This window comes from Zingiber officinale, chromosome 5A (assembly GCF_018446385.1).
Source record: "Zingiber officinale cultivar Zhangliang chromosome 5A, Zo_v1.1, whole genome shotgun sequence".
Taxonomy (NCBI): domain Eukaryota; kingdom Viridiplantae; phylum Streptophyta; class Magnoliopsida; order Zingiberales; family Zingiberaceae; genus Zingiber; species Zingiber officinale.
In genome coordinates, this window is record NC_055994.1 from 23,707,478 (window position 1) to 23,723,968 (window position 16,491).

Sequence of the window (16,491 nt, forward strand, 5' to 3'; positions counted from 1 at the left end):
TAATGCGTTTTGGGAAGAAGGGCAAACTAAGTCCCAGATATGTGGGACCATACCTTATCAGCAGAAGAGTTGGCAAGGTAGCATATGAGTTAGAGCTACCCCAGGAAATGTCAGCTGTTCATAATGTATTTCATGTCTCTATGCTGAAGAAGCATATCCCAGATGCCACCCAGGTGATTGAGCCCCAGTCGGTATAAGTCCGCGAAGACCTCAGCTATGATAGTCGGCCTATTCAGATAATAGACCGAGCAGTTAAGAAATTGTGGAACAAGGAGGTACCATTAGTAAAAGTCATTTGGCAAAATCACACAACAGAAGAGGCAACATGGGAGACAGAAGCTAGTATGAGACAGAAGTACCCAGAGTTATTCTAAGTTCGAGGACGAACTTTTTATAAGGTATGGGGGATTGTAACGCCCGAAAATTCTCAAAATTATTTTTGAAATATTCTATGAATTTTCTGGAATTTTAGAATATTTTTACGGAATTTTTAGAATAGCGGAAGTAGCAAAAATAAATAGAAAACGAAAACAGCCTACGCGGGAATTGAACCCGAGACCTAGCGAACCCTATGACTTATAGATAGCTTTAGTAAACCAAGTGAACCCAGCAGGGCCGTGCTGAAAGGAAAGAGAAACAATTATATTTATATTTGAGTTGGGTGAATTTAACCACTTAATATAAATAGGGAATTAATAAGTGAAGAGTTATTTTTGACGTAACTTTTCTCCTCCTCACCCTAGCCACGCCGACCCCTCTCCCTTCCTCACCTCTCGGCACCAAAGTTCAAGGAAGAACCTAGGGTTCCGTCCCTAGAGCTATAGGAGTACTTCTCGGCGACGACTCCGACACGAGGACTCTCCCTTCCGCGAGAGGAACACATAGACGTGAGAAGATCGTCGAAGAGATCTCTTCTCCGGAGAACCTAGCGATTAGATTTGTAAGAAACTTCAAACAGGAGGTAAGAAACCCCTCACCTGCAGTATAAGTAGCTTTCGTACGATAGAATGCTTTTACACTAGCTATATGTAGATTTTTTTTCGACGCATAGGGTGTATTTAACCCTCCTCGCAGATTTAGGGATCTAGTTGAACACCTCTAGATGGGCCAGACACGTTTTCTCCTTTTAGTTGGAGATTCTAGACGTTGTTGGGTGCCTAGAGGTGGTCTCTCTAATAGAGGGGAGAGTTGGAGCACACTAAGTGTTCGACAAGATGCTTAGCTTAGTAAAATGCTACAGTAGGCATTTTTAATAGCTCAGTAAATGCAATAGAAGCATTTAAACAATTTAGTTAGTTTTGCTACAGCATATATGGGACTACGGTCCAATGGGTGGGCACCCACAGTCGCCTCTAGGTTCAGATAACCTAGTAAAAGCAAGATAAATTAATTAGCTATGATCCATTATTTTACTTTCAGTAGGGGCACTGTACAGGACTAGATGTCCTTGGGCTAGGCTCCCATAGTCGGTCCCTAGGTTTAGATAACCTAGTAAACCTTACTAAATTCGGGATTTGCAACCCCGGGTCTAGTTAAGGATGCGCGCATAGCATGTACAGTTGTCGGGCCCATTAGCAGTATGATTATGTATTTTAATCTATTATACTATTAGCTTTTCAAAACTCACAAAGATCAGTTATGTTAGTTGAGTTTGAACTCAGTTACAGTCTAGCTTAGTTCATGTTCAGCTCAGTTCTTCTTTATTGATACACATGATAGTTTATGGTTAGCTTTGTATGCCATGCTTTGGTGTTCATGTTCAGTGATTTCAGTATGCCATGTTTTAACAAGTTTAACATATGTTTGATAGCATATTTTTAAAAGCATAAAGGCATCGCATGCATGTTTTAGTGAGTTAGATGGTTTCTTACTAAGCGAAAGCTTATAGATACTTTCTTTTCCTTATACTGCAGAAAAAGGTAAAGGAAAGATGGACTAGCGGAGGCTGGAGGGCAATGCTACGAAGATGTGTGTGGGCAGGAACTTGGAATAGAGATCTTAGGGAACTTTAGCACGCTTGGTTTAAACCTTAGAACTTTTCAGTGTTTTAGCATTTTGCACTTTAATATGTTAATTGCTATGAATTAGTTAACCATGCACTCTATTATGCTTAGAACACTATTTTTATGATGTTAGAATGTTAGTTATTATTGTTAGGATGTTCTTAGTCATTTTTGGAGTCATTATGTGTGATTTGGCACGAGACAGTGCTGAAATCAGATCTTTGGCACGAAATCAGAAACTCGAATCGATCAGCTGATCGATTCGAGGGTTTCCAATCGATCGATTGATCGACTGGGCAACACGTCTCGCGAACAGTAGGCATCGGGATCGATCAACCGATCGATCCAGCCAATTCCCTCACGAACAGAAGGCTCGGGGATCGATCACTAGATCGATTGACCAGTCTGGATCAATCAGCCGATCGATCCAGAATATTGCCCCGAGCACAGTAGCGTGCTCAATGGATCGATCGGGAGGTCTGATATCAGCGGGAAAATGTTTAAGTTCAGTTCCTTGACCATGGGGAAGGTAAAACATGTTATGAATAGTTAGTTTACACCCCTTAGCATGTATAGAACCAAGAAATGTTAGTGGCTTAGCAAAATTTCGGTTAGTACAGCTTCCGCACCTAGATTTAATGGTGGTCAGGGAATAGTTTAGCACAAACTAATGTAACGATCGACCTCACAGCTTAGTTAGTAGAAGGCGGGTCGTTACAATATTATGGTTGTTGCTTTACTTTCCAAAGTTAGATTTGAATCATCACATAACAAAGTTTTGATACATTATTTGTTTCACTGAAAATACAGGGTTGAACTTAATATTTTTATTGAGACTCTTAAATTTCAAGTGACATGGTGAGAGAATAAACTAGAATTTATAATTTTTTTTATTAAATCAAATGTATCAAAATAGTAATCATTGATTAGCTCAGGGGAAGTTCAATGTATTGATGGGTTATATTTATATCAAATATCAAAATTTAAAATTTTCTTTTAGTTTGTATTTAAAAGTAAAGTTTTTTCTTGTATTGATACAAAATTAAGGCATTTAATTTTGAATTTAATGAAACTTATAGTCATCTTTCAACTTTGTATCATTTTTGAAAATTTTGATGATGTTCATGTAACTTTGTGATTTTTAAAGAAAACCTTTCTTTGAAACTTTAAAATTTTTAGTGATTTGTATATTTTTTTCAAGCAACATAGGGTTAAACTTATGTTTTCATATAAATATATATGGATAATAATAAAAACTTTTTTTTTGATCAATTGTAATTTTGTAAAAAAACTTATGTTTTCGTTTAAATATTTCATAGTATTGATAATTTTTTATTTATTATCATTAATATATTTTTTTCATTATATCTAATTATTTAAATTATCAACTAAATTTTAGGATTTTTATAGTCAAAAAGTTGAATAATACAATTTAAATCATAGTTTATATTAAAATTAATAATTTTAGTAAAAAAAAAGTGATGCTATTTTTACAATAACTTATATGTAACAAATATTTTTATTATAAAAGGTGATTACGCTCACCCTATGAGCCCCTTACAATCGGTCCCTAAGTTATATAAAGGGAGGTAAATCACGGGTTTAATATATAGCCTATCACCAAGTGGTTAGGGGGTGGAAGGTGTTTTTTGTTCTAAAGGATATGCTCCCTTGGAGAATTGGTCCTTTGCCCCGTACCTAGTTTGCCCCCCTTTAGCCAAATGGGAACCTCATGGGGACTATAGTTACCAAATCTTGACACTTATAAGCATTGCTATAATTTGTTAATTGAATAGTTTCATATTTACTTGTTCATTGCATCTTTTATTATAGCTTTATTTTAGTTAATATTAATATAAACTATAATATAGTTTAGTATATTCTTAAGATTACTAATAAAAATTTCAATAATTTTTCAAATGATAAATTTATTTTTAATTTAAATGCTTTTATAGAATGTATATTCATTTTTTATAGGCTCAATATTTCCATTAATTTTTTAAAAAATAATTTGAAGTATATTATCTTAGATCACTTAAATATGATTCATGCACATACCTCAATTAGATATTTTTAAAAGTAGTTTATTTAAGATATATTTATTTCTTATAGATATGACTAATCATACTGTCTAGGGGGATCCAAGCAAAGCCAACATTGCATGTCACGATTTCCAATTAATTGATTCCTTGGGAAAAATATGCCATGTCCTTTTTCCACAATTTCAGCAAGTTGTTTAACTGCATATTAGTAAATAGAAATGAGTACTCTTAGTATTTGTAATTTGATAATCATACACACAAAAATAAATATTTTGTATAAAAACTTTGAGATTTAAATTTAGGAGCAATAAAGATAAGGTGATTATCTAAATATGTAATGTCACTTAGTTTCATAGCATATTTCACTCCGATGCCTTGAGATCTATGCTTTCAAACAATGTATGAAAATAATATTAATAACTTACATAGTAATTCAAAAAAATCAATTCCAGTCGAAGATGGTGTAGGAGCAAGCTCTCTAGACGTTGTCGGAATAATAAAAATGGATAACATAAAGAGGATAGCTAAGCTAATTTTCCTTGTGTCCATTATCATGTCTCTAATATTAAGATGGATGTGAAACACAAACTTGATTAACTTTTAAATTTAGTTGAATAATATGTCCATTTGGATCTACTATTTATATGGTTAGAAACATATGTTACTTTTATGTGATAAGGATAACTTAAGATTTTATACTTTCAACGTAGGAAGTTATTTAAAGTATGTAAAGAAATGTTTATTTTTTATAAAGATAAATTGATAATTATAATATTTTTAAGTTACCTAAATGGTCTTGAAAATTATTATGCCAACAAAAAAACATGTAAGAAAATTTCACATTATCATTTAATTTTTTAAAAAATTATCATAACCATATTAGTGATCCATTTCTATCATGAGTGGAAAAATACTAGATCCTCTTATCTAGCGGATCCATGCGAAGGAAAGAAACAATTTTTATGGCAATAATCTATGCTAAGCTACATGATAGGATTATACCTTTGTTACGTTCCCTTCGCAATCCCGATAGCAACCTTTTCTTTGGATCAAGATCTCAGCGCGTTCAAGCGTCCGCGCCTCTACGATATCCACATGAACATATACTTCGTTCATCGCACGAACGAAGCCTTCGGAGAAGAACCATCTTCTTGTGATAGCAAGAAGCAAGGTTCAGCCAAACATCAAGAATCAACCATGGAAGGAGGAGGAAGAAGATGGAATCTCAAGAGTCACCTTTTTTTTCATCTAATGAAAAATAAAATCCAAAAACCTATTTATATTCATATAATGAATATCAAGGGTTTTTTGTCTCTTTGTATTCCTCTTAATGGGTTGAATTTATTATATTGGATTAACCATTAATTCAATAACCCAATAAGTCTAACCCATTGAGTCTAACCCATTAATCCAATGTGTAGAATTCGGATTGGACTCAATCCAATTAGTGGGTTCATTTGAGTCTAACTCAATTAGTAACCAAAAGGCCTAATCATCTCATGATTGGCTCTTAGGGCTAATTACTAACACAAAACTCCTCCAGCCATGAGTTGACAGAGGAGAATGTTGGTTGCTACTCGGAAAACCTAGAGGTTCCACTGTACAAAAATTTTGTACAAAGGTCTGAACCTTTTCCTAGCTACCATGTGTTCTTTTAAATTAAATTTTGGATCGCCTGCGGAACTTAACACGTTTGATCCAAAACATAATCTATTTGTTCTTTTTGGTTTTGACTTGGATCTCCTACGGAACTTAACACGTTTGATCCAAATCACCTATGTTATTAATTCCATTAAATATTAATTTCCAAAATTAGTTCCCAGTACTGACGTGGCAAGGTACATGAACTTCTTGGATATGGGAGCAACCACCACCGACTAGACAAAACCTTCTAAGGAAAGCTAATATTTAATTTCCTAAAATAACTTTAGGTCAACCGAAAAGAACAATCAAATCACAAGGAAAATAAAAACAAAAGAACACTATATCGAAAACAAATTCGAAACACTAGAATCGTATGTCTCTTGTATTTAGTATTATTTCCAAAAATAACTAGTATGATGCGGAAAGAAAAATTACTGGTTATACCTTTTAGAAAGTCCTCTTGATCTTCTACCGTATTCCTCTTTTAACCTCGGACGTTGTGTGGGAAACGATCTTCCGAGATGAGAACCACCTAGCACCTTCTTCTTCCTTACAAGTTTCGGCCATCAAAACTTCTCCTAGGATAAAGAGGTTCGGCCACCACCACCATGCTCCAAGGGATACTAGAAAAGAGGCTTCTTTTCTCTCCTTCTTCTCCTTCTTAGTTCCGGTCACCAAAGCTATCTCCACCATGAGAAGGTTTTGGCCACACAAAGGAGAGGAGAGGAAAGAAAGGGCCGGCCACACCCAAGGAAGAAAAGAGGGAGAAAAATAGTAGAGTTGTTCATCTTGAAGCCTCCTCTACCCCCTCTTTTATAATCCTTGGTCTTGGCAAAGAAGGAAAATTTAATAATAACTTCCTTAATTCTTTTGCCAATGAAAAGGAAAATTTATTTAATTTAAAAAAAAAATTTCTTTTCAAATTTCAATGGTCGGCCACAACAATAAACTTCCAAGCAAATAAAATTTTAAACACCAATTAAAACTTCCTTATTTGCTTCCGGAAATTTATAAAATTTCTCCAATAATTTTTATCCCTTCATGATTGGTTTATAAAAAGGAAATTTAATAAATTAAAATCTTTCTTTTAACATGTGGATAAAAAGAAAGTTATCTCTAAAAATTAAAATCTATTTTAAAAACAAATAAGGAAAGATATCAAATCTTTTCTTAATCTTTTGTAGAAACTTATAAAAGAGAATATTTAATTTTAAACTCTCTTTTAAATCATGAAAATGATTAAAAAGGAAAGTTTTCTTAAAATTTAAAATCCTCCTTTAATCAACAAATAAGGAAAGATTTCAAATTTTGAACTCTCTTTTAAACATGTAGATGATTTACAAATAAGGAAAGTTTTTACCAAAAATTAAAACCATCCTTTTAAACTACAAATAAGGAAAGAGATTAATCTCTTCTCTTAATCTTTTGTAGAAAGTTATAAAAGGAAATTTTTAATTTTTAAACTTTATTTTAAAATCATGATATCCACATAAGAAATAATTTTAATAAAAATCCTTTTTAATATTCTAGTGGCCGGCCACCTAAGCTTGGGACCCAAGCTTTGGCCGGCCACCTACATGGCTCATCCACTTGGTCTTGGCCGGCCCTAGCTTGGGTTCCAAGCTAGCTTGGCAAGCCCCATTGGATGGGTAAGAAGGTGGGTATGCGGTGGATATAAATCTTTATATACTAGAGGCTACGATAGGGATCGAGAGGAGGAATTGATTTTGGTCTCCCGATGAAATTAAGCATCCCGTGTTCGCCCCGAACACACAACTTAATTTCATCAATAATAATTCATTCCACTAAAGAACTATTATTGAACTACCGCACCAATCCCAAATTACATTTTGTGCTCCTTCTTATTATGAGTGTGTTAGTCTCCCTGTGTTTAAGATAACAAATGTCCACTAATTAAGTAAGTTACTGACAACTCGCTTAATTAATATCTAGCTCCAAGAGTAGTACCACTCAACTTCATCGTCATGTCAGACTAAGTCCACCTGCAGGGTTTAACATGACAATCCTTATGAGCTCCTCTTGGGGATATTCTCAACCTAGATCACTAGGACACAGTTTCCTTCTATAATCAACAACACACACTATAAGTGATATCATTTCCCAACTTATCGGGCTTATTGATTTATCGAACTAAATCTCACCCATTGATAAATTAAAGAAATAAATATCAAATATATGTGCTTGTTATTATATTAGGATTAAGAGCACACACTTCCATAATAACTGAGGTCTTTGTTCCTTTATAAGGTCAGTATAAAAGGAACGACCTCAAATGGTCCTACTCAATACACTCTAAGTGTACTAGTGTAATTATATAGTTAAGATAAACTAATACCTAATTACACTACGACTTTCCAATGGTTTGTTCCTTTCCATCTTGGTCGTGAGCTACTGTTTATAATTTATAAGGAACGGATAACATGATCTTCTGTATGTGACACCACACACCATGTTATCTACAATATAAATTAATTGAGCAACTACATTTATCATAAATGTAGACATTTGACCAATGTGATTCTTATTTCTAGATAAATGTTTATATCAAAAGCTAGGCTTTTAGTATACACTCTAACAATCTCCCACTTATACTAAAAGACTAAGCTGCCATATCTGCTGCCATACATCTGATTCCCAACCCTTCAACATGCCCATCAAAAGCTCTTGCCTTAAGGACCTTAGTGAAAGGATCTATAGGTCATCACCTGATGTAATTTAGGCAGCAACAACTTCTCCTCGTTTATACGATTTCTCGTATTGGGTGGTACTTGCGCTCTATTGTGTTTACTTGCCTTATAGACTTATGGTTTCTTCGAGTTTGCTACTGCACCAACATTATTACAATAAATTGTAACAATCTTTGGACAAACCAGAAATCATATCTAAGTCTATCTTGAGGTTATTGAGTCATTCAGCTTTTATGGCTACCTCAGAGGCTTGCCATATACTAAGCTTATATGGCGGAGTCCAGAAAAACACCTATGCTTATCACTCTTCCATAGTTATGACTTTACCTCCTAAAGTAAACACAAAACCCCGATGTCGACTTGTTATTGTCCCTATCCGATTGGAAGTCAAAATCCATGCAACCCACAAGGACTAAATTAACTGCCTTGTAAGCTAGCATTTAATCTCTAGTGCCTCTAAGGTACTACAATATATGCTTTACTGCAGTCCACTGTCCTTGTCCAGGGTTTCTTTGATATTTGCTAACTATGCTCTTGGCAAAACAGATTTCTGATCTCGTGCATAGCATACATTAGGCTTCCAACAGCCGTAGCATAAAGAACTGCCTTTATTTCCTTTATCTCCTTTGATATCTACAGAGACATATCTTTAGATAAAGTTACTCCATCCTGAAAAGGTAAGAAACCTTTCTTGGAGTTTTGTATGCTTAAAACAAGTAAGGATTTTTCCAATGTATGAAGCTTGAGATAAGTAAAATATTCTTTTCTTGTGATCCCTTATTACTTTGATCTCAAGAATATATACATTCTCCCAAGTCCTTTATATCGAATTGTTTGGACAACCATACCCTTACTTCTGACAACATTTTAATATTGTTTCCAACTACCAAAAATGTTATCTAAGTATAGTACAAGAAATACCACCACGTTTCCATCACATCTTTTGTATACACAAGACTTATCCGGTTACTAAATCCATAGATCTGGATTACTTTGATAAACCGGATGTTCCAAGACCTTGAAGCTTTGCCTCAGTCCATAGACTGATTGAGCTTGCACACAAGATGCTCTTAGCCCTTTGCAATGAACCCTTCTGGCTGCTTTATATGGATGCTTTCTTCAAGACTTCCATTAAGGAATACTGTCTTGACATCCACTTGCCAAATAGATAAAAGAATCCGGATAGACTTAAGCATGGCTACCAGTGAAAAAGTTTCCTTTTTCATCAAGCATTGCTTTGAAAGTTTCTACCTTCCTGTCTATCCCTCTTTTCCTAATATTGACCTTTTTACACCCAAAGGCTTTTACACCATTTGGTGGTTCTACAAGCTTCCAGATTTTTTTAGAATACATATATTCTAATTCTTTTATTCATTACTCTTTGCCAAGATGCTGCATCTTTATCTTGGAGTGCTTCGTCATATGTCCGAAGATCAGGTTCATGTCCTCCAGGGATCGAGTCCAAAAACTCTCCCAAAACATGAATCTTTTTAGGTTGCCTAACAACCCTCCCACTACGACGAGGCACTATCTGCAATTGTGTATCATTTGTGATACGTGTTGCAGTTTTCTTGTGGTATCTCATCTTGTTCAGTTGGTACTAGATTAGACATGTCTTTTATTATTTCCTTAAGAACAAATTTTATTATGGGCACGTGATTTATTACATAGTCCTTTTCTAAAAATCGATCATTGATGCTAATAATGACCTTCTGATTTTTAAGACTATAAACCTACTTTCATTTCTCTAGGATAACCCACAAACAAGTGAATTCCTGTCCAACTTATCATTGTCTCTCTTCAGCATATGTGCTGGACTACCTGAATCCGAATATGCTTCAAAATAGGCTTACGCTTATTCAACAATTCTATATGAGTAGAGAGTTATGACTTTGGAAGGTACTATGTTCACTTCCGTTTCCAGAGCATATCCTTAAAATGAATTTGGTAATTCATCATCAATCTCCTTATTTCTATAAGAGTCTTATACCTTTTTTCTACTACACCATTCTGTAGGGGTGTACCAGGTGCAGTTAGTTGGGATTGAATCCCTACTTCTGATAAGTGACTCCTAAATTCTCCCAAGAGGTACTTGCCACTACGATCTTACCATAGTGACTTTTACTTTAACATTTCTCCGCATCAGTCTTGTACTCTTTGAACTAATCAAATTACTTAGTCTTGCAGTACATTAAGTAAATTTATTTGTATCTTGAATAGTTGTCTATAAAATAGACGAAATATTCAATACTACCTCTTGTCTGGATAGTCATAGGATCACACAAATCAGAATGAACCAATTTCAACATATCTTTGACTCCATACCCCTTAGACTTAAAAGCTTCTTGGTTATTTTTCCTTCCAAGTAAGACTCGCAGGTTGGAAAAATTCCACTACTAATGAACCCAAAAGTTCATCAGCTACCAATGAATCCTACTCAAGTTAATATAACCTAGCCTTAGATGCCAAAGATATAATTGGTTCATTTCCGTAGATTACTTTCTCTTAAAGTTAGAAAATGTGTTACTAATTTCCATTTGTTGCATCATGAGATTTATTGGATTTATAAATTGCCAACCAACGTACCAGAACAGATAACTTCTCTCTCTTTCTTAATAACAACTTTGTTATTAAAAGAGACAGAATATCAAGTTCTTTGAATAGTTTAGAAACTGAAAACTAGTTCTTTCTAAACTTGGTGCGTAAAGACAATTACTCAAAAATCCATGTTATATTCTTATCAAAAGAAAAACATCTCCCACTGCAACAGCTACCATTTTTACAGTAGTGCCCATGTGGACGGTGTTTTAATTTTCATTTAGTTGCTGGGTTTCCTGGAACCCTGCAATGAATTGTGAACATGATTAATGGCATCTGTATCTACACTCCAGGTTCTGGTAGATAACACCACTAAACATGTTTCAACTAATGAATTAAATACACCTATATTATTCTTAATTCTAAGAAGACAGTCTACCTTAATGTCCAAGTCCTATTTCCAATCATTATAATTGGGACTACTAAGTCTTTTCTATAGTATGACTACTAGGGGATTGACAAACATTTTAAATCCTAAGAATCACAAAAAATATTTGGTCAAGATCAACTCCTAAAAATCCCCATGAATTTTGTATGTCACGATAGTGTGAACGTATACAAAATCGAAGAGGAGATTTTATTCATTAATTTTATTATCTCGTCAACTTTACTTTATGACGAATAAAATTAATAGTTGATCTGTCTTTGATCAAATATTTGGTCAAAACTTTTTAAATTTAAAATAACATTGATTCCTCAAACAATATTATTTAAATTCACCAACACCTCAAACACCGTGAATTTTGCATGCCACGTTAGTGTGGACGTATACAAATTCAACATTTGTAAAAGGAGGGTTTTAACCCATTAATTTTATTATCTTGTCAACCTAACTTTTTGACAAATAAAATTAATAGTTGGTATCATTTGGTCACACAAATAATAGCAGTGACTCCGATGGGGACGATACTATTAGATGTGTCTAAGTGTATACCATTACTTGACACTAAGTCCATTAATAAGATTATGACCCTTCCGTTGGGGAAGATCACACGCTCTTAATTAACTTCCTATAGTCATCCAAAAATGGAAGTCTGTTCTACTGATCCACAAACAAGCTCATCCGTTATGGAGGAAGGCACTCAGAGCCAACGCGCAAGCTTGTTTGCATCACTTACAAACCAGTAATGGAGACCATGGGATTTACTTAAAAATCCCTCTCCCACTTAGTTATTTATAAATGAGGAATTTTAACTATCCTAGCCTACTAAATATGTAAACTAACATGCACACACAACACAATATAAAAGCAATAAATAGAAAATCTAATTTTCAACTATTATGGCTTTTATCTCTTGTTGTCCTCTGTGTGTTGTCATCCCAAGCTACTGCCATATTTGGCCACTGCCACCGGGTCTAGCTGTCGCATCCATCTTGCTCCTAGTTCCGCTGCACCTCTGGTCCTTAGAAGGTTCCACGCTTTGCAAGATTCGATCCGCGACATAAATAGAATTTTACATTTTGATCCTATATTCCTCGAAGGAATGTACATGTAAACTAGATCGAACATAAAATAAAATTTACATTCATCGATCCTATATTCCATAAAAGGAATGTACATGTAAACTAGATCAAAAATAAAATCCTAATAAAACTAAATACAGCTCCTGCTATATTTTATAATACAATCATGCATACACAATAAATGCCCATGACATGCCCAAGGGTCCAATCACACACATAATAACTATAAGCCATAATAGTTGGATCCTGCATCCACAAAGTTAGCACATCCTACTATTATCCTGCCTAAATTATATATGACATGTGCATAATTAAACTAATACCAAATACACAGAGGCAAAACCCTAGCTCTGATACCAATTGTTGGTTGCTACTCGGAAAACCTAGAGGTTCCACTGTACAAAAATTTTGTACAAATGTCTGAACCTTTTCCTAGCTACCATGTGTTCTTTTAAATTAAATTTTGGATCGCCTGCGGAACTTAACACGTTTGATCCAAAACTTAATCTGTTTGTTCTTTTAGGTTTTGACTTGGATCTCCTGCGGAACTTAACACGTTTGATCCAAATCACCTAAGTTATTAATTCCATTAAATATTAATTTCCAAAATTAGTTCCCAGTACTGACGTGGCGAGGCACATGGCCTTCTTAGATATGGGAGCAACCACCACCGACTAGACAAAACCTTTTAAGGAAAGCTAATATTTAATTTCCTAAAATAACTTTAGGTCAACGGAAAAGAACAATCAAATCACAAGGAAAAGAAAAACAAAAGAACACTATATCGAAAACAAATTTGAAACACTAGAATCGTATGCCTCTTGTATTTAGTATTATTTCCAAAAATAACTAGTATGATGCGGAAAGAAAAATTACTAGTTATACCTTTTAGAAAGACCTCTTGATCTTCTACCGTATTCCTCTTCTAACCTCGGACGTTGTGTGGGCAACGATCTTCCGAGATGAGAACCACCTAGCACCATCTTCTTCCTTACAAGTTTCGGCCATCAAAACTTCTCCTAGGATGAAGAGGTTCGGCCACCACCACCACGCTCCAAGGGATGCTAGAAAAGAGGCTTCTTTTCTCTCCTTCTTCTCCTTCTTAGTTCCGGTCACCAAAGCTATCTCCACCATGAGAAGGTTTCGGCCACACAAAGGAGAGGAGAGGAAAGAAAGGGCCGGCCACACCCAAGGAAGAAAAGAGGGAGAAAAATAATAGAGTTGTTCATCTTGAAGCCTCCTCTACCCCCTCTTTTATAATCCTTGGTCTTGGCAAATAAGGAAAATTTAATAATAACTTCCTTAATTCTTTTGCCAATGAAAAGGAAAATTTATTTAATTAAAAAAAAAATTTCTTTTCAAATTTCAATGGCCGGCCACAACAATAAACTTCCAAGCAAATAAAATTTTAAACACCAATTAAAACTTCCTTATTTGCTTCCGGAAATTTATAAAATTTCTCCAATAATTTTTATCCCTTCATGATTGGTTTATAAAAAGGAAATTTAATAAATTAAAATCTTTCTTTTAACATGTGGATAAAAAGTAAGTTATCTCTAAAAATTAAAATCTCTTTTATTCTACAAATAAGGAAAGATATCAAATCTTTTCTTAATCTTTTGTAGAAACTTATAAAAGAGAATATTTAATTTTAAACTCTCTTTTAAATCATGAACATGATTAAAAAGGAAAGTTTTCTTAAAATTTAAAATCCTCCTTTAATCAACAAATAAGGAAAGATTTCAAATTTTAAACTCTCTTTTAAACATGTAGATGATTAACAAATAAGGAAAGTTTTTACCAAAAATTAAAACCATCCTTTTAAACTACAAATAAGGAAAGAGATTAATCTCTTCTCTTAATCTTTTGTAGAAAGTTATAAAAGGAAATTTTTAATTTTTAAACTTTCTTTTAAAATCATGATATCCACATAAGAAATAATTTTAATAAAAATCCTTTTTAATATTCTAGTGGCCGGCCACCCAAGCTTGGGACCCAAGCTTTGGTCGCCCACCTACATGGCTCATCCACTTGGTCTTGGCCGGCCCTAGCTTGGGTTCCAAGCTAGCTTGGCCGGCCCCATTGGATGGGTAAGAAGGTGGGTATGCGGTGGGTATAAATCTCTATATACTAGAGGCTACGATAGGGACCGAGAGGAGGAATTGGTTTTGGTCTCCCGATGAAATTAAGCATCCCGTGTTCGCCCCGAACACACAACTTAATTTCATCAATAATAATTCATTCCACTAAAGAACTATTATTGAACTACCGCACCAATCCCAAATTACATTTTGGGCTCCTTCTTATTATGAGTGTGTTAGTCTCCCTGTGTTTAAGATAACAAATGTCCACTAATTAAGTAAGTTACTGACAACTCGCTTAATTAATATCTTAGTCTAAGAGTAGTACCACTCAACTTCATTGTCATGTCGGACTAAGTCCACCTGCAGGGTTTAACATGACAATCCTTATGAGCTCCTCTTGGGGACATTATCAACCTAGATCACTAGGACACAGTTTCCTTCTATAATCAACAACACACACTATAAGTGATATCATTTCCCAACTTATCGGGCTTATTGATTTATCGAACTAAATCTCACCCATTGATAAATTAAAGAAATAAATATCAAATATATGTGCTTGTTATTATATTAGGATTAAGAGCACACACTTCCATAATAACTGAGGTCTTTGTTCCTTTATAAATTCAGTATAAAAGAAATGATCTCTAATGGTCCTACTCAATACACTCTAAGTGTACTAGTGTAATTATATAGTTAAGATAAACTAATACCTAATTACACTACGACCTTCCAATGGTTTGTTCCTTTCCATCTTTGTCATGAGCTACTGTTTATAATTTATAAGTTACTGATAACATGATCCTCTGTGTGTGACACCACACACCATGTTATCTACAATATAAATTAATTGAACATCTACATTTATCATAAATGTAGACATTTGACCAATGTAATTCTTATTTCTAGATAAATGTTTATACCAAAAGCTAGGCTTTTAGTATACACTCTAACAGAGAAATCCAATTTGGGTGAGTTTTAGAGTTGAATTTCAATTCTTCTTTGATTTGATTTGTTAATTGATGATGTTGTTAAGTTTGGTTGTATATGGATTACTAAATATGAATGTGAATTGGAGGAGAAAATGATTGTGTTGATTGAGGATTATTTGATTTGTTGAATGATATGATTAAACCTAAACTAATCATGTGGATGGACTATGTAGGTTGGGTTTATGATGCTTAATAGTTGACTCAAGTTAACTTAATCCAGTGTAGTTGTGATTCTTTATGGATGGGTTGATCGATTGATAATGAAGTAACTGAGTTTTAGATTGATTATGCTTCTAGTATACTCTAATTGGAGGTTAAATGGTTAGGGTTGCTTAATCTATTTAGTTATGAAATTAGAGCTTCATTTATATGTTGATTTCTCTAGTCGAATTAATTCACCAAGATTTTATGTACGAAGAAGTATTGGATTACCAAATGGAATGGAAACATAGTTACCTAATCGAATTTGGATTGAGTTTTGGGGTTTAGCTAGTTGTTGTATATGTGATTAGCTAAACCATATATCATATTATTTGCAGGACGTTGATTCGAGATAAGTGTATCGATGTGAGATTTTTTACCATGATCGACATATAAAGGCAGGTACTTCTCGATTTATCTCTTTAATACATTGGTCTTAGTGCATGAGCTAAATATTCAGATAGTTACTGTGTTTATCCTGACTCCACTCGTATTTTTCTTGTGCTTGATGCTTATCTACCCGATCTTTGAGCTACTCATTTCTATATCTATACAGTCTCTCTTATCATCTATGATATTTAGCAGATACTAGATACCATGCTTACTTGCTTGAATGTTGTTTATTTACACACCTTACTAAGCATGCTGGCTTCATGTAGGATACCTGATTTCTGTGTTTATATATATATGATGACTGCTACATTTTACGCATCATGCCATTTCATGCATGGCGGCGACCATTTCTCCCTTGTGGT